General features: G+C 41.6%; 1 protein-coding gene across 1 annotated transcript in view; it reads left to right on the top strand.

Moving 5' to 3' along the window:
- Positions 1-6461: 6461 nt before the first annotated feature.
- The window catches only part of LRRC16A (leucine rich repeat containing 16A), a 441803-nt gene continuing 430080 nt past the window's right edge, over positions 6462-18184 (top strand). Inside the window, exon 1 of the mRNA XM_006872823.1 lies at positions 6462-6553. The gene's annotated coding sequence lies outside the window, so the exon portion shown is untranslated. The remainder of the gene's footprint in view (positions 6554-18184) is intronic.

The following is an 18184-nucleotide window of genomic DNA, read 5'->3' as shown; positions in this document are numbered from 1 at the left end:
TGAGGCTGGGGGCCCGGGAGGTAGAACGGGGGAGGGGGGATTGCCTTTTAAATCTTGAGAATTCACTTAATTATCTAGAGGGTTAAAATGGCAGAGCTAAAATGACATGGGGGAGTGTTCTGGAAATCCAGCGTTTAAACTTGTGTGTGTTTGTGTGTGGACTGTATGCTGTATTGTAACAAGGTGTATGTTGTGTATGTGTGTATGTGTGTTGAACCCCAGTGACCCATATTCCTTACTGTACTATCCTTGGCACACATCACAAAGATGATGTGTACTCATGCTGACCAAAAGAGGAAGTTCTGGGCGCCCTTTCATCTGCATTTGTGGAATTTGCCCCTCATGTCTCCTTTTTAGCCAGACTACTTCCTGAGTGTGATCTTTCTTTGGTGACTGCTAACTCTGCAGGTAAAAGTTGATATAAAGAAACTGTTGGCAACTTTGGATGAAGGCTTCTGCTTTTGTTGAATTAAAAACAAAACAACTTGACCTCTTCCCCACTCCTCCCAGTACCCTCAGCCCTCATCCTCCTCCCCAATACTGATGAAGGCAGCCCCTGAGATAAAACATCAGGTGCATTTGCTAGAGTAAGTGGTCCATCTGGTTCTGGGATGAGAAAACTAGAGAGAGAGAGAGAGACAACACCTACTGACTGGTCAGGAGATTGGATAACTAAAGAAGGTGGCAGATTTTTAATTTGTCTTATGAGTTGCCCTTGAGCCTGGGAATGAGAAGTTAAGGCCTCAGAGAGAGGGTGGTAGAGGATGACATGAAAATGAAGTTATTGTTGAGTACCTGATTTATATTGATAGTTCTCAAAATAAATACTTTGGTGTATATTAAAAGTTGAATTGGACCCTTTCCTAAAATTTTTTTTTTTATCAAGTATTTGCCCTTTTCATGTGTCTCTCATCCAGGTGACACATTCTTTTGTTATATGCTCCATATGATTTTCTGTGCCTTTAAATGGTCTACTTTGGCTGAGTTAGGGAAAACTTAAGCATTTGTTTTTTATCTTTTTAGATAAAAAACACTGCTCTGAAGTCAGGACTTGTGTTATGGTCAATTCAAGATGGCAAATCAGTGGTGGTGATGTGCCACTGAGTTGGTTTTGACTCATAGTGACCCTGCATAGGATTTCTGAGGCTGTCAATTTTTACGGGAGCAGAAAGCCTCATCTTTCTTCCATGTAGCAGCTGGTAGATTTGAACTGCTGACCTTGTGGTTTTTTTGTAACCCACTACAATGTGTGGCTCTGTGGATTAATGTGTCAGGCTGCAAAGTTGTTTGAACTGCAAGGTCGGTGGTTCAAGCTGCTCTTTGGAAACCCTATATAGGGTTGCTATGGGTCAGAATCGACTCAATGGCACTTAACAACAACAACACCAGGGCTCCTTGGAAAGAATCTCAAAAAGGCATTTGAAATATGTATTGTGTATCTTTCTGAAATTGATACAGGTATTTTTTTGGTCAAAAAAATTTTTTTAATGCAAGTAAAAATAAAGTTTTTTAAAAAATGTCCCTTGGAGATAGTAACCTTTAACTTTCTAGTCTCTCCTTACATGCATGCATATACAAGTGAGTCAAGTCTGTTTCAGATGCTCAAGTCCTACCACCAAAATGAAAGGAAGGCACTTTAATATCTTGTTTCAGGGGAGGGAGGAGTCGTATCCTGGGTATGTTTTGAGTTCTGATAAGATAGGGGCTGCATAAAGAACTAAGAGTCCAGCCAGCTCCTCTACGGATCCCTTTCCCTACACAACCCACCTCATTTCTGTTCTCTGACCATGCTGTGCTTTCTCCTGGTTTCCTGTCCTTCTCTATACAACAATGCTCTTTCCTCCCCTTGTCACTTTTGTTATCTAATGTGATGACTCTAAACTTTTGGAATGTCGTGTTCCCAATAAGATAACTTTGACCATCCCTTCACAAACATCTACTTATTTGTTAAATTATATCCATATATTATTTAAATTCCAAAAATTATATGTTGCAAATAGAAGTGAATGTTCTGCTATTCCTGCACCTCAGTGGATCGCACTGTACTTTGGAAACCTGTTGTGAAACATACCAACAATCATGAAGATGGTACAGGACTGCCATGTGTTGTTTTGTTACATGAGTTGGTGTTGACCCAATGGCAAATAACAACAAATTTGGATAGCAGTGACCTGTGTCGTAGACCTTCAAGATTCAACTCAGGCATCCCCTCTTCCCAGTAACCTTCATGTATCTTCTGGTCCACAATTCCATAGTACTGTGTGTAGCTATATTTAAGGCCAACCATCTGTCTCCTCCACTAGTCTATGGTGGTGGTGGTGGTGTTTATGGGAGCAGAAAACCTTATCTATCTCCTGATAAGTAGCTGGTAGATTCAAACTGCTGACCTTGTGGTTAGCAGCTCACTGTGCTACCAGGGTTCCTCCCGCTAGACTGTAAATTCCTGTAAAAGGCAGGAGCTTTCTCTATCCCAGCACCTAGTAGAGTAACTGGCATAGATAAAGTACTCCTTTTTTTTTTATTTTTAATTATTTTGTTTTTGTAGTTGAGAATATACACAGCAGAGCACACACCAATTCAGTAATTTTCTACATGTACAATAATACAGTGACATTGCTTATATTCAAGTTGTACAACCATGCTCACTTTTCCAAATTGTTCCTCCACCATTAACACAAACTCACTGCTCCTAAGTTTCCCATCTCATCTTTTGAGTTGCTGTTTTCAATTTGATACCATGTAGAGAAATTTTAAATACTCAAAACAGACATTCTTTTTTCTTTTCACAAAAAACTGAAAATGAGGCAGATTGGCATAATGGCTGCAAAGTGGGTTCATAAAAATGATGGTAAGGATGGCGCAGGATTGGGCACTATTTCGTTCTGTTGTATATAGTGTTGCTACAAATCGGAGCTCTGGTAGCGTAGTAGTTACAAATCGGGCTGCTAATCTCACGGTCAGCAGTTTGAAACTACCAGCAGTTCCGTGGGAGAAAGATGAGGCTTTCTGCTCCCGTAAAAATTTATAGCCTCGGATACAGGGTCGCTATGAATCGGAATTGACTCCACGGCACATTAACAACAAACAAGTTGGAAGCAACTCAATGGCACCGAGCAAAAACAAAGTCTATACTAAGAACTATTTAAGAAGACTTCAAGGAATATTTTTGTTTTAGGCTTAAAGGTTTAAAGATTATCTCAGAGCAATCATTTTAGGGGCTAATTCAGCCCCCAGGGCTCAGGAAATACCTTAGTATAAATATATTGATTGAATACACGAATAAACCAAAAAAGAGAAAATGCAGTACTATGGAAGCCTAAAGGAGGGAGCTATTCCCAGCCACTGCTCTGAAGTCAATTCTGACTCATAGCGACCCTATGGAATAAAATAGGACTGCCCCATAGAGTTTTCAAGGCTGTATAATCTTTATAGAAACTTACTGCTACATCTTCGTCCCATGGAGCAGCTGGTGGGTTGAACCACCAATCTTTCCATTATCAGCTGAGCACTTTAACCACTACCCACCACCAGGGTTTTTTAGGGAGATATGAACCCTAGGGAAATTGAAGGAAAATTTATGATTTACAAAGGGGTGTGGTCATTGAGGTAGATGTAAAGGATAAGTAGAATGTAATCAGGAAGAGAATAGGAAAAGGGCATTCTAGGAAAGACAACAATTTCTACGAAAGCATGGGGACACAAAAGATGGAGATGTCAGGGATTGAATATTAAGAGTGTATACTCACTCATTGAGCTGAGAAGGTGTGAAAGGTCTTGACTAGCACACTAGGAGGTTTGAGTTCATCTTATTAATGAAAGAGGACTATGACTCAATGGAGAATTTTAGACCAGGTATGAAATGATCAGCCTCATGCTTTTTGGTAGGGTCTATTTGGTTAGGACTCCTGGTGTGGCACTATGGAATAAAGTGCTGGACCACAAGGTTAATTTGAACCACAAGGTTGGCAGTTCAAATACAACAGCCACTCCTTGGAAACTTTATGCAGGGTTGTTATGAGTTGGAACCAACTTGATGGCACCTACCAACAACCTTTGGTTAAGACTCCTGGTGTGGTGCTCTAGGATCAGCACTGGACTATGAATCACAGGACCAGCAGCTCAAACCCACTAGCTATGCATAGGAAACAGGGTCACTATGAGTAGGTACCGACTCTACGACACTTAACAACAACAGTTTGGTTATGGGGCATCCTGGTGTGGTGCTGTAGGATAAGCACTGGGCTGCTGACTGCAAGGTTGATGGTTCAAACCCACCAACCACTGCTTGGAAACCTTAATTCAGGGGTCAGTATGATCTGTAACTGACACAACTGCACTTAACAAGAACAACATTTGGTTATGGGGTTGATAAATTGGAGGCCATATACTCAAATCTTTGGGCTTGAATCCAGCATCATGCCAAGGGGTCAGGAGCTGTTCAGGAGGTAGATTCTACAAGACTTGGTGACTGACTCCCTATCAGAGAAGGGTATTGGAGATAACCCTGTAAAGTTGCCAGCTTCATTTGTGACCATAAGGGAAGATTGTGAGTTTGGTTTGGATCTGTGTAGTTTGGGGTATCATGGAAGTCCCAGCAAGACCATCTTGCCTTCAGCCAAAAATTCAACTGTGTCGTCTCCTGTGTTTTTGCTTTTCCATTGCTTTTGACTACTCTAGGGGAGGGTTTGCACTTTTGGGGTATTGTGCTGTGATGACTTAGGTAGGACAGATTGGCTGGGAGTACCCTTACCTGGCTAAATCGTTTGGTCCAGTTCTGGCTCTTTGCTAAATTTCCCATTATCTTTGTCAAGGCACTTGAACGAAAGGGTAGTATTTGTATGTGGCACTGTAGGATAAGCACTTGACTGCAAGGTCAGTTTGAATTACAAGGTCGGTGGTTCAAACTTACCAGCCATTTCTTGTAAGCTCTAAAAGGGTCGCTGTGGGACGGAATCAGTCCCATGGCTTTTAACAACAACAACAATACTCAACATAGGAGTCCTGATGTTCCTTTGTAAGACAAGCATTCGACTGCTCCTCGGAAACCCTATAGAGGGTTGCTATGACTTGCATGTAATCACCACCACCATCACCATGATCAGCAGAGGGAGTGAGGAGGCTCTGGAGGGAATGCAAACCACAAGGTTGGTGGTTTGAACTTACCATCCTTTCCATGGGAGAAAGATGAGGCTTCCTGCTCCCACAAAGATTTACAGCCTTGGAAACCATATACAGGATCGCTATAAGTTCGAACCGACTTGATGGCACTTAACAACTATAATCAACAGAATGCACCCTGGTGGTACAGTGGGTTAAGCATTAGGTTACTAACCAAAAGGTGTGATGTGTGACCTACCAGCGGGATGAGGCAGTCTACTTCCATAAAGATTCACACCCTCAGGAACCCTAAAAAGCAGTTCTCCTCTGTCCTATAGTGTTGTTCTATGTCAGAATCAGCTCTAAGGCAGGAGGTTTAGTAGATGATACACAAGGAGACCAGTTTAAGGACTGAGGGAATTTAACAATCCCTACAAAAGGTCAGTTTGAACTGCAAGGTCAGTGGTTTAAACTTACCAGCAGCTCCTCAGAAACCCTATATAGAATTGCTTTGAATTGGAATTGCCTCCACAACACTTAACAACACCAACAATATTGTAAATATGCGTGGTGCTGTAGGATAAGCACTGGACCGCAATGTCAGTTTGAACTGCAAGGTCGGCAGTTCAAACTCACCAGCCACTCCTTGGAAGCCCTATACAGGGTTACTATGAACTGACTGGACAACACTTAACAACAGCCTCGAATGTTGAGGGCATTGGCGGTTCACTGGTAGAATTTTCACCTTCTGTGTGGGAGACCTGAGTTTGATTCCCAGCCACTGCCCCCATGCCCAGCCAATGCCTGTCTGTCATGGAGGCTTGTGTATTACTGTGATGCTGAATAGGCTTCATAGGCTTTAGTGGAGATTCCAGACTAAGAAGGAATCTACTGAGAATCAGCCAATAAAAACCCTGTGAGGAATGGTGCAGGGCAGGCAGCATTTGGTTCTGGGGCTGCCACGAGTTGAGGTCCGACTAGACAACAGCTAGTAACAATTGTCATATGGTCTGCATGCAATATTGTCTTCATTAGTACTGCCTTGTGCTTCCTTTTTTCTTGTGGATGCATCCTATTTTCCCAACAAGATAATGCCTCACAGGGACTGGGATTATAGCACATGCTTTTATGTTTGCCTCAACATCGGAGCACACATACAAGGCACACAGTAGGTATTCATTAAATATTTGATGACTGATAACTATCAAGCTTGCAAAATAAGCAAATAATAACAAACAAACAAACAAAGACTATAATAATAAAACAACCCAAAATTCTCCAAGTAGTCTCTCCTCTCTGATACTTATTTTCCTTATGTTAATGAAAGAATACAATATGATGGAATGTTTCCCTTTCAGAAAGCATAAAGGATGTTATTGGAAGAAAGATAAAAATTGCAGTGAAGAAGAAAGTAAAGTTGGAAGTCAAAGGAGACAAAGTTGAAAACAAAGTCCTGGTAAGGCTTATTGCTTATTTTTATTAAAATGTTGGCAAATGAACGTGTTTTGTTTTGTTTTTACCCTCTTCATTGTTTGATGATGACTTAATTCATATGCAACACTTGTCCTCTTCCTGTGTTTTATATGTTGTTCAAAAGCCTAAGGACCATTTTGTCCTGGATTAATTGGTTGTTCATTGGAAGCTCATACTAGGTTAATTTGAATTGTAGAGATTTTTAAATTGTATTACACAAAGTTGTAATAATCACCTCACCTAAAGTCAATGTTCATATTGTTTGATGTTCAGTGGTGCTGACTTAATCATTTTTGCTGTTGTGGCTGATTGTCAATGACTTTATTTGTAAGGACTTAGGGAGGGGTTTTACAAATCCATCTCATGTCAGTTTAATCATTTAATTACATTTTCTCAAATGTTACCTCTGCATCCGTCTGGGAGTCTGAACCAAACCTTTGGCATTTTATATAGGTTTTTTTGGTGTTTCAGAGCAAAATGACTGTTAGTATGCTCACACTGAACTTGAGGTTCTCTCCAGCTTTTGAGAGGTGGGCTGTGGAGCTGGGAGATTGAACCTTTTGGGGCACAGGGTTCTTAGGGAGTTCTCAATGACTGAGCTGTACCATTGTTACTGTGTGCTCTCAAGTCACTTCCCACTTATAGGGAACCTGAATAGGATTTCTGAGAGCAGCTCTGGTGGGTATAAACTGCTGACTTTGTGGTTATCCTACAATCTTGTGCTTATCCTACAGCGCCACACCAGAGTTATGCCTTTAGACAGGTAAAAATTTTTTGTTGTATTTCAGTGGTGTCTAAGTTGTGATCCTGGTGTGGCACTGTAGGATGAGCACTGGAGAGCTAACCAGAGGATCGCCTAATGAGCCCCTCCTTGGAAATCCTGTGCAGAGTTGCTGTGAGTCGGAATGGACTCAATGGCACTAACCAGTAACAAAGTTGAGATCATCGTTTGAGGCTTGCATGTCACTCTGATGCTGAGCAGGCTTCAGTGGAGCGTTCAGACAAAAATAGACCAGGAAGAAAGGCCTGGCGGTCTACTTCATAAAACCAGCCATTGAAAACCCTCGAGTCACAACAGTCTGATCCCTGACCAGTCATGGGGTGATGGTGCAGGAGCATTGTGCATGAGGTTACCTTGAATTGGGGACCCTCTTGACAGTAGCTATCAACAACAAGGCTGGGATTGTGGCAAACCTAAATGTAAATTTAGGTGGATAAATCTTGTGTTGCAAGAGAATACTCTAATTTTCAAACAGGAAGTGGAATGTGATTTATTGAGCCCTTGTGTGCTTGTCCTCCAGCTTCCACAAGTTTTAGCATTGTCCCAATATTGTTTTATATCTCCCCCACAGTTTCTCCTCCCTGCCCTCCTCTCTCCATCCTGGATTATTTCAAAACAAATCTCAAGCATGTGTCATTGAAAGAGAATATTTTTAATATGTGTTTTCTTCAGTTGCAGTTGCCACGGAATTTGAAGCGCTTTCTGATAGCATCAGTCTTGAGAATCTGTTAAGATATTTAACTCTAGGATGTGTGACTGCCTCTCTAAGGAAGGCCTGTGCTCTTGAAGGAGGACTGTTATTTGTGCACAACCTGTATACACATCGGAGTGGCAAAGGCACTACAGTGGGAAAATTTGAGTAACTTTTGCCTTACAACCAAATGTACTTACATTTATAGTGTATTTAAGGTTATCAATAGTAGGAATGGATACTGCCATCATTCTGGGTTATTTCACTTTGATTTTTAAAAATTATGTTTCTGCGTATGCTGTGGAGCCATAAGATTTGGAGGTGATAATGGATAGAGAAGAAAATTTCTGCAATGTTAGTTCTGTGTTCTATATGTTGTTCAAAAGGTCTGAGGACCGATTTGTTACTTTGCCTTTGCTGTTTCATACGTTTAGTATTTTACTTATGTGGACCCACCTCTGTTGATGTTATGTACCGTTGAGTCAATTCCAACTCATAGTGATCCTGTATAGGGTTTCCAAGGAGCAGCAGGTGAGTTTGAACTGCTGACCTTGCATTTCAAATGGACCTTGCTGTCCAGTGCATATCCTGCAGCGCCACACCAGGACCCCGGACCCAGCTCTGTGTGAACTTAAATAATTGAAGTAGTGTTTGCTACAACAGATGAACAAGTGGTATAATTTGGAGTAGACATTTCTCATCACAGAATAAATCCATGTCAAGACTAAGATTCACAATGGTAAATTTTTCAAAGACAAATTTAAATGCACAAGACAAGAGGACTTAAAATAATTCATGGAAAAAGTTACATTATCTTTTCATTCCATTTTCCAACAAACTCTTTGAAGTCCCTTCATAGATTAAAATTCGGACCATTTCAAAATCATTATGGTTGTCATTTAGTAGTAAGATTTTTGGGCTCTTCTTAACATTGGAAACAGTTAATGCTATAAGCAAAATATAGATGTATTTGAACTGCGGTACTTATCTTCTCAAATCTAGAATCTGGGCAATTTTAGAAGCTTGGTGTAAACTTTTCTTGACTATTACTTACATGGACAAGAATTACTAATAGAAATACTCAAGGTCTCGCTTATTCTGACAGTCTTCAAGTTTGAGCAAGATGATATAAGAATTAACCATTATAAATTGTGGTTTTGGCATTTTTTAATTTGGAGGGATTCAGTTGCTTCATCAAAACATGGGGAAATCTCCTTATAATATGTACTTCTGACTGACTTTGAGATGTCAGTCCTCTCAAATAGGTTCTAAGTGAGTTGTCTTAATATTTCCAGTGTATTTTTTTTTTTTTTTAGAGCGGCTTTGCTTTGTCCTATAGGGTCTCTGTGAGTTAGGATTGACTCAATGCTAGTGAGCAGTGGTGCAATGGTTAAGCACTTGGCTCTTAACCAAAAGGTCAGGGTTCAAACCTACCAGCTGCTTCTTGGGAGAAAGATGTGACAATATGCTTTTGTAAAGATTATGGCCTTGAAATTCCATGTGACAGTTCTATACTGTCCTATAGGGGTTGCTATGAATTGAAATAGATTCAGCATCAGGTTATTTCTTATTCCTTTCCACTGTTGTTGTAGTTGTTTAATGCTGTTGAGTCGATTCCAACTCATAGTGACACTGTATGGGGGTCCTGAGGAGCAGCTAGTGGGTTTGACCTGCTGACTTTGTAGTTTGCAGTCCAGTGCTGATCCTACAGTGCCACACCAGGAATAAATTAGCTCCCTGATAGTTCTCTCTTATAAAGGGAGCTATGTTATATGCTGGAGTCCTTGTGTAGCACTGTGGGTTAATGCACTGTACTGCAAAGTTGGTTTGAACTGTAAGGCCGGTGGTTCAGGCTTACTAGCTGCTTCTTGGAAACCGTATACAGGATCGCTATGGGTCAGAACCAACAAGATGACACTAAACAACAAAAACAATGTTGTATGCTACTTGGCCCCATCTTTTTATGCTTTGAGACTATTCTGTTTCTAGCTTCTGGTGTGGTGCTGTAGGATAAGCAATGGACTGAACCACAGGTCAGCAGTTCAGACCTAACAGTTACTCCTCGGAACCCTGTACAGGGTCACTATGAGTCAGAATCGACTCGACAGCACTTAACAACAATAACAACTTTCCCATTGTCATCATCTTCTTTCTTTTCATCCTCATAAAAAAACCCCCCAAAAGCAAAAAAACCAACACCCCACACCAAACCAGTATCTGTTAGCATCAAGTCTGAGCTCTTTAAGATTTTCAATGACTGAATTTTTATAGCAGATTTCCAGGCCTTCTGAGATGCTTCTGTTGTTGTTGTTATATGTTGTCAAGTGGGTTCTGACTCATGGTGACCCTCTCTAGGGTTTCCAAGGAGCTGGCTGGTGGGTTTGAACCACCAACTGTGGGGTTCAAACTTACTTTGCATCCCAGTGCTTATCCTTCAGTGCTAAACAGCCAAGTTTTTGGTTAACAGCTGAGCTCTTAATCCTGCAATGAACACTGAAGTCTGCATTACCTTGTATGATTCTCACAACAATTTTATGAGGCACTTTTAATAGCTCCATTTTAGAGATGAGGAAATTGAGATTCAAAGAGGCTAAAGTAGTTTGCTTCAGACCATCCAGCTAGTTAGTGACCAAGCTGGGATTTGAACCCAAATCGGTTTCACCTAGAGCCTATGTCTTAACCATCTTCAAAACAAAGAAGAAAACCTTCTTAGGCTCATTGTTCAGTGGTGGCAAACTTTCACCCTATGATTGGGAAGATTTGAACTGTAGAAGGCCCAGTACTCCTTGTCCTTGTTTGATGTGATTGATTGGTTTACACATTCATTTGCTCCACTTTTATTGAATACCTGTGTGCCAGTGCACAATATATACAAGGCAGACAGTCTTTGACTTCATGGGGTCCAGAGCTTGTAGCTACTTGGAGTGATTAATGATAGAAACAGGGCGTGGTTTGAGATACGCTATGCCTGGGATGTGAGAGTATGCAGGAGGAAAGCCTTATTCAGGGATGATTTCCAGAAAGAAAATGTAAGCTGCCACTGGATGGGTCAGAAGTAGTTAGCCGACGGAAGGCAGTGGACAGAGGAAACAGAATGTGCAAAGGCCTGGAGAGAAACATACTAAATACCACAGGAACAAACTATACATGGGGAATGGTCAGGCAGAAAACCCAACTGCTTTCCTTGCAGGCTGGATATCAGGTGAAGGTTGGGGCTGGTTAAACAGGTCTCTTGTTGCCACCTGTTTCTAATGACCGGCACGTGAACTTTATTCATCCTTCTCTAGGGAGGCAGTAGCGCTCAGTGGGTAAGGGCGTGGACTTTGGAATCACACCTGGTTCAAATTGCAGCCCTGCCACTTTTTGTAACAGTTTAGGCCTCACTTGTATTCTCCAATGGACTAGGGGGTCATAATAGTATCTTTTTCAGTTGCTTTGAAAGTTAACTGGGTTATATTCAATCACTTTGAGCACAGTGTCTATTGTTTTGTTGTTAGCTGCCATCTCCTCAGCCCCTGACTACTGGGGACCTCCATACACCCTAGAACAGTCTATCCCCATGATTGGGTGAATAGGATGTTTATGCTCTATAGGGTTTTTCATTGGCTGACTTTTGGAAGTAGATTACCTCGTCTTTCTTCTAGCCTGTAAGCTTTGCTGAAACAAAGCTGAAAATCATAGAAACACGAAAGCCTCTATTGAAATACGTGTAGTGACTGTACATGTGATGTATTGGCTGGAAATCAAGTCCCAATCTTCTTCATGTTGTTGTTATTCAGTGCCATCTAGTTGGTTCCAAATCATGGTGACCCTGAGTTTCCAAGGAGTTGCTGGGATGTTTGAACTGCTGACCTTGTGATTCGCAGTCCAGTGCGGATCCGACAGCACCACACCAGGATGAGAATTCTTCCAATGAACCATCCTACCTTCATTATGCCTCACTCGCTCGCTCACTCGTCTCATTGCCGTGGAGTCAATTCTGAATCTTAGCGACCCTGTATAGACATCTGCGACTGTAAGCTTTGATGGGAACAGAAAGCTCATCTTTCTTCTGAGGAGTGGCTGCAGTTAGCAATTCAGTGCTTACCCTACAGCACTACTAGGGCTCCTTAGCATTATGTCCAGCATACAGTGAACACCCAACAAATGTTAAAGCAGGAGGAACCAAAATATCCTGTGTACTTAGTGGCAACCTTTCCCAAGTCCAACTGTATGCTGCCATTATTGAGGGCCACAAGACAGGAAGGTTTACTGATAATCTGTGGTGTGTTTCTTAGAATTAGGTTCAGAGATCTTAAGATATGATCTGGTCACATTTAATCAGTGAGAAATTCCGTTTAGGGGAAATAAGTGTGCTATTGGGATGTTAAACAAACAATAAACCCATTTCTTTACTGCAGGGTTTTTCCCTGAGCTATTAATAGATCTCTGTGGTGCTGTGGGTTAATGCACCAGACTGCAAAGCTGTTTCAACTGCAAGGTTGGCGGTTCAAGCTTACCAGCTGCTCCTTGGAAACCCTATATAGGGTCACTATGGGTCGGAATTGACTCGACGGCACTTGACAACAACAACAACATGCACTGTTAGGGGCCCTTGGGTGGTACTATAGATCAGTAGTAGACTTATAACTGCAAGTAGTGGTTCAAACCCACCATCTGCTTCTCTCTATGATTCGGAACTGACTGCATGGCACTTACCAACAACAATATGCATTGTAAGGGGAGCATGGTGGCTCTATAGGCTAAGCACACTGGTCTGTGAACCACAAGGTTAGTGTTTGATCTACAAGCCACTCTGCAAGAGAAAGATGAGGCTTTTTGCAAAACCCACAATGATTTACAGCCTTGGAAACCCTATACAGCACGAGTGGTGAACGTCTGACTCCATGGGTCGTATAAGTCCCCCAAAATAATTTGGTCTGGCTCTGCCAAGGCACCTGCAGCTCCAGCCATCACATTAGGAATGAGTTAATTAAATGTTTAACCAAATATAGAAGGCTAATTTTTAAGTAGATAATTTTGTGTGGCCTACAAATGATGCTATGAATTTTCGCCAAAAAAAGCCTCTCCACCCCTGCTATATATATAGGGTCCCTTTGAGTTGGAACTGACTCTGGGGCACTTACAACAACAATTCTAAGAATGGGATGGTCTATGCTGTCTTTCCCAAACTTATTTGAGGCCACAGACTCTACTGACCATTGGCTGGGAAACCTGGATAGGACTGAGCTGAGGTTTCTTAGGCCAGTTTCAAGGAATGAAGGAACAGGCTATCCATCAACAGGAGTGTTCTCCTGGGGACCAGCCCTTTAGCCCTGTGCTTTTTCAGTGCATCAGGGTCCTGAGTAAGCAACCCTGGCACGGCAGGTGTGTCATCTATTGCTGTAACTGCCTAGCTCTGTTATCTCTTATCTTTAAGGGATGCCATAAAGAAGTGATTCTGTATTTCTTAGACTCTTCTTCCTTTCTCCCAGTTGCTAACTAGATCTTCACCTAAATTTTGCAGTATCTGGATTAATTTTTGTTTTTTTTTAATTAAAGGATTCCCTGGTGGCACAGCAGATTAAGCATTGGGCTGCTAACCATAAGTTCGGTGGTTCAAAACCACCAGGGAAGATAAGGCTGTCTACTCCTGTTAAGATTTATAGTCTCGGAAACCCTGTGGAGTCGTTCTCCTCTGTCCTGTAGGGTTGTTGTGACTTGGAATTGACTTGATGGCAGTAGGGGCAGGTGTGGGGGATTGTAAAAAAAAGTCTTTTAATTTAATTTAAAAATAGACTTAAATTTTCATTTGGAAATAATTATGGATTCAGTTGTAAGAAATAATACAGAGATTCCTTGTGTTCTTTACCTAGTCCCTTCAATGGCAACATAATTATACAACAGTATGATGACCCAGATATTGAAATTGATACATTGTTTCTGTCATCACAAGAATCCCTCACAGTTTCCTCTAAACCTACCTAATCTCTCCCTGTCCTGCCTTCTGTCAACAGCTAATCTGTTCTCCATTTCTCTAGACTTCTCTACCATTTTATCATTTCAAGAATGCTCTATAAAAGGAATCATACAGTACAGCTGTGGTAGTGCAGTGGTTATGAATCGGGCTGCGAACTGCAATGTCAGCAGTTCGAAACTACCAGCTGTTCTGTGGGAGAAAGATGAGGCTTTCTGCTCTCGTAAAGATTTACAGCCTCGGAAACCCTGTTCAGGGTCGCTATGGGTCGGAACCGACTCCATGGTACATAACAACAACAACAGTACACAGCCTTTGGAATTTGGATTTGTTTTCACTCGGCAAAGTTTTCTAAACATTCATCCAATTTGTTTCATCAAGTACATTTTCGTTTTTTAAATGCAGGGTAGTATTCCATAGGAGTCCTGGTAGCATGATGGGTTATGCATTAGGCTGCTAACTACAAGCCTGATCAGCGATTCAAATCCACCCATCATTCTGTGGAAGTAAGATGAGGCTTTCTGCCTCTGTAAAGACTGACAGCTTTGGAAACCCTGTACAGGATCGGAACCAACTCAGTGGTATGCGGCAGCAGCAGTCCATAAAATGTGTATACCATAGTTTAACCATTCACTCAGTAAAGGGCTTCTGGGTTGTCTCCAGTTTGAGGCTATTAGGAATAAAGTTGCCGGGCACATTTACATGAGAGCAGTAGGGGTTCAGTGTTGGAATTCTTGCTTTTCATGCTAGACACCTGAGTTGGAATCCTGGCCCGTACACCTCAAGGTCTATCACTATCGGTCTCAGTGGAGGTTTGCATGTTGCTGTGATGCTGAACAGATTTCAGCCCCACTTCCAGACTAAGACTAGGAAGAAGGGCCTGATGATCTACTTCTGAAAATCAGCCACTGAAATCCTATGGCTCACAACAGTCTGAACGTACTGTGCAAAGAAATGTCAAGTGTCAGGATCAGAGGTGAACTCAAGGACAGCTAAGAAAAACAATGATATTTGTGTACTACAAGTTTTTGTGTGGATAAATTCCCTGAAGTGCTATTGCTGGATTATGTAGTGTAATTGCATGTTACGTTTTAGAAGCAATTGGTAGACTGTTTTGCAGAGTGCCTGTGTGATTACATAGTCCCACAAGCATTGTATGTATGAGTGATCCTGTTTCTCCAAGTCTTCAGCAGCATTTGGTATATTGTCTAGACCTTAAAAAAATTGTTCCTATTAAAAAAAGACTTTGAAAGAAAATATTATCAGGAGAGAACAAGGTCCCTGGTGACCTTGTCCCAGCCACACTCCAGATGTTGCTTGTCTGGAGATTCAGTGTATTCAATTATTTAAGGTCTCTTCTAGTCATAGTCTTTACAAATATCAACCAAACAACTTTTTCCTGGTAGGCTTGGCTAAGAGAAGGTGCGGGGGCGGTGAGGGTGGGGGTGGGGGAAAATACTAATGGATTATGTGATTCACTTGTGAGTGATTGTTAACAGGCTTGTGATTGGGAACACTTGGGAATCTAATGAGGCGATTGGTCAATGGTACCATCGTGTTGCGTTTAAAATGAGCCATCTCAGATGCTGCAGGTAGGAGCTTAATTACCATCCAAGAAGAACTAGGAGTGGCGTGCATCCTTTGGCTCCTGCGATCCCTGCTCATTGAATCTCCTCGACCCAGGGACAGAAAGCTGTGACACTGGAGGTGTGTCAGAGGAGCCAGAACACCAGACAGACTGGCGGACTTCCGAGCCCACAGAGCAAGTAAAATTGAGTGACTTTGGGCAGGAGGCTTGTTTGTAGCGTGGGGCGCCTCTAGGCCTTTAATTGAGGGAGGCGGCGGCTTAGGTTGGCTGACCCATGGAGCGAGAGCTGAGTGACTTCAGGCTCATGGTGGAGTGGTGTGTCCTGTGGGCATTTCTCAGCAGCCCTGGAAGAACTTTGTACCATTGACCAGGCAGTCTGTGGACACAACTGAGGAGAGGGAATCCGGACTAGGAGAACTGTGTCCCGAGCATCCCTGCTAACTTTGCTGATAATTCTCATAACTGTGAGTAGGGTGTCTGAGTTCTGTGTGGCCATGGCAATGAATTATTAAACCCAGCTGAGTAGAAAAGTGCTGTGGGCGGGCTGAGTGGTACCATTTTGTTGCAGCAAGGGGGAGGAATGTGGTTCCTTGTTCTTTCCTTGATTGTGGCTCTGAAGTTTGTGGAAGGTCCATTCTCGGTCTCAGCTTTGTTTTTAATGTTTGTTTTCGGAACTTGGGTTATATCATCTTTGCCAACCCTTTGGGTCTTCCATCCCCTTAGTTAAAAAAAAGGTCAGAAACTTGGGTCTTCCATCCCCTTAGTTAAAAAAAAAAGGTCAGAAACAGACCGTCCTTAATGCGATTTAGTAGGGAAGAATAGTATATAAATGTTAACTCTTCGGGCAATTCATTGGTTTTCTTTCAAACGATTCACCTATTATTCCTCTGTTTTCTTTTGAAACATCTGGAATGTTTTCCATATATATTTATGTGTGTGTGTGTGTGTGTGTGTGTGTGTATATATATACATATATATATGTATGTGTGTGTACATATTCATTTTTACTTTTGAGCATCTTAATAGGTGCTCAAAATGTTGAGTGATTTTAAGTTAACTTTAAAAACATCTTGAATATGTTACTTTGGGTAACATATATCTGTAAAATATTTTCAGAGTAGTAATGCCTTTCCTTCAAACTAAACCTTACTCTACTACCTTTTTAAAATAAAAACTTTAAAAAAATTAATGGAAAATTGGGGGGAGGGAAGATAATGGAAAAATCCCATGAACTTTTTGAAGTCTCCCTTGTACATTAAATAAGAGAAGGAGGGGAATATCTCTCACCCAGAAGTTTTGCAAACATGTCATTCCACTTAATTATGACTTATTTTTGATCTCCGATCTTGTCTGGCATGGGAATCATTGATGGTTTGTATTAGGCCATGCCCACTACGTGGGCAGTCGGTTTAATTTTTTTCTAATTCCCTGATCACTAATAACTAACCTGATTCAAGAGCACAACCTTGTCGTACTAACTTCCACTCTGGAATTCATGTCATGCAGCAACTTTCAGGCGACATCCGTCTCAGTCAATGGCGTTCAGACCTTTTTTTCCTTTCAAAGCAGCAGTACCTTTTAAAAACATAGCTTCTTCTCCTTTGTTATAGATTCATGGAAAATTATGTTTTTAAAGGTATTAAATCATGGTGTGGCGCTGTAGGATCAGCACGAGTTCGTTTGAATTGCAAGATCAATGGCTCCAGCTCACCACTTGTTCCTCAAAAACCCTATACAGGGTCACTATGAGTCTAAACTGATTCAACGGCATTTAACAACAAAAAGTATATTTTGCAGGCTCGCCGAGGAACCCAACCAGTGATTTTAGCGAACCTGTTTTAACCAACTGAAAACATTTGAAATAAGAGGGGAAATTGGGTTTTGTTTTGGGTACACGTATTGAGAGACTCAATCATACTCAGTTAAGTAGTACAGATAACCACAATTGCCAAAAAACTAGTCTTGGAATTGCAGAATGCTTTCCAAGCAAGTAAAGATGGCAGGAGACGCTTAGCTCTGATATCTACACAGAAGTGGGTTGTTTCTAGTAGGGCAGTTTATCCGATCATTGAGATCCAATATGTTAAATTATGTGTTACACACTTGAGTGTATGTGTGTGGGGGTGTTATAGTGGATTTAAAAATAAGATTCGAGGATGAAAGTCACATCAAATACTATGCAGCCGCTTTTGAAAATTCCTCCTTCTAGGCCCATACATTTTCATCCCTGTGCGGGAGGCTCTTGTAAGAGTTGTTGAGTAATCTGAACAGCTCCCTTTGTGGTACCGTTTAGAGTCTCAACTTTTAGGGATCACTTACAATTCAGTGCATAGGCAATTTTCAAAGCACCTGGGTGAAGTTACATGGCTCTAGAAAATTGAGCTTTAGAAACCTGCAACAACACTGAAATGATCTTCAGGAGTGTGGGTATCGGAGTGCAGGTGTGGTTACCAAAGGTTGTGGCAAAAGTTCTGGGAAATTCACAATAAAAGAAAGTATATTAGAAGGCTTCAGAATTTACCCTGACTTTTAAAAAACAAACAAACAAAAACCCAAGCCACCCTCCCCCCCCCCCCCCCCCCCCCCCCCCCCCCCCCC

Source organism: Chrysochloris asiatica, unplaced genomic scaffold (assembly GCF_000296735.1).
Source record: "Chrysochloris asiatica unplaced genomic scaffold, ChrAsi1.0 scaffold00213, whole genome shotgun sequence".
Taxonomy (NCBI): domain Eukaryota; kingdom Metazoa; phylum Chordata; class Mammalia; order Afrosoricida; family Chrysochloridae; genus Chrysochloris; species Chrysochloris asiatica.
This window is presented reverse-complemented; position numbering and strand designations above follow the sequence as displayed.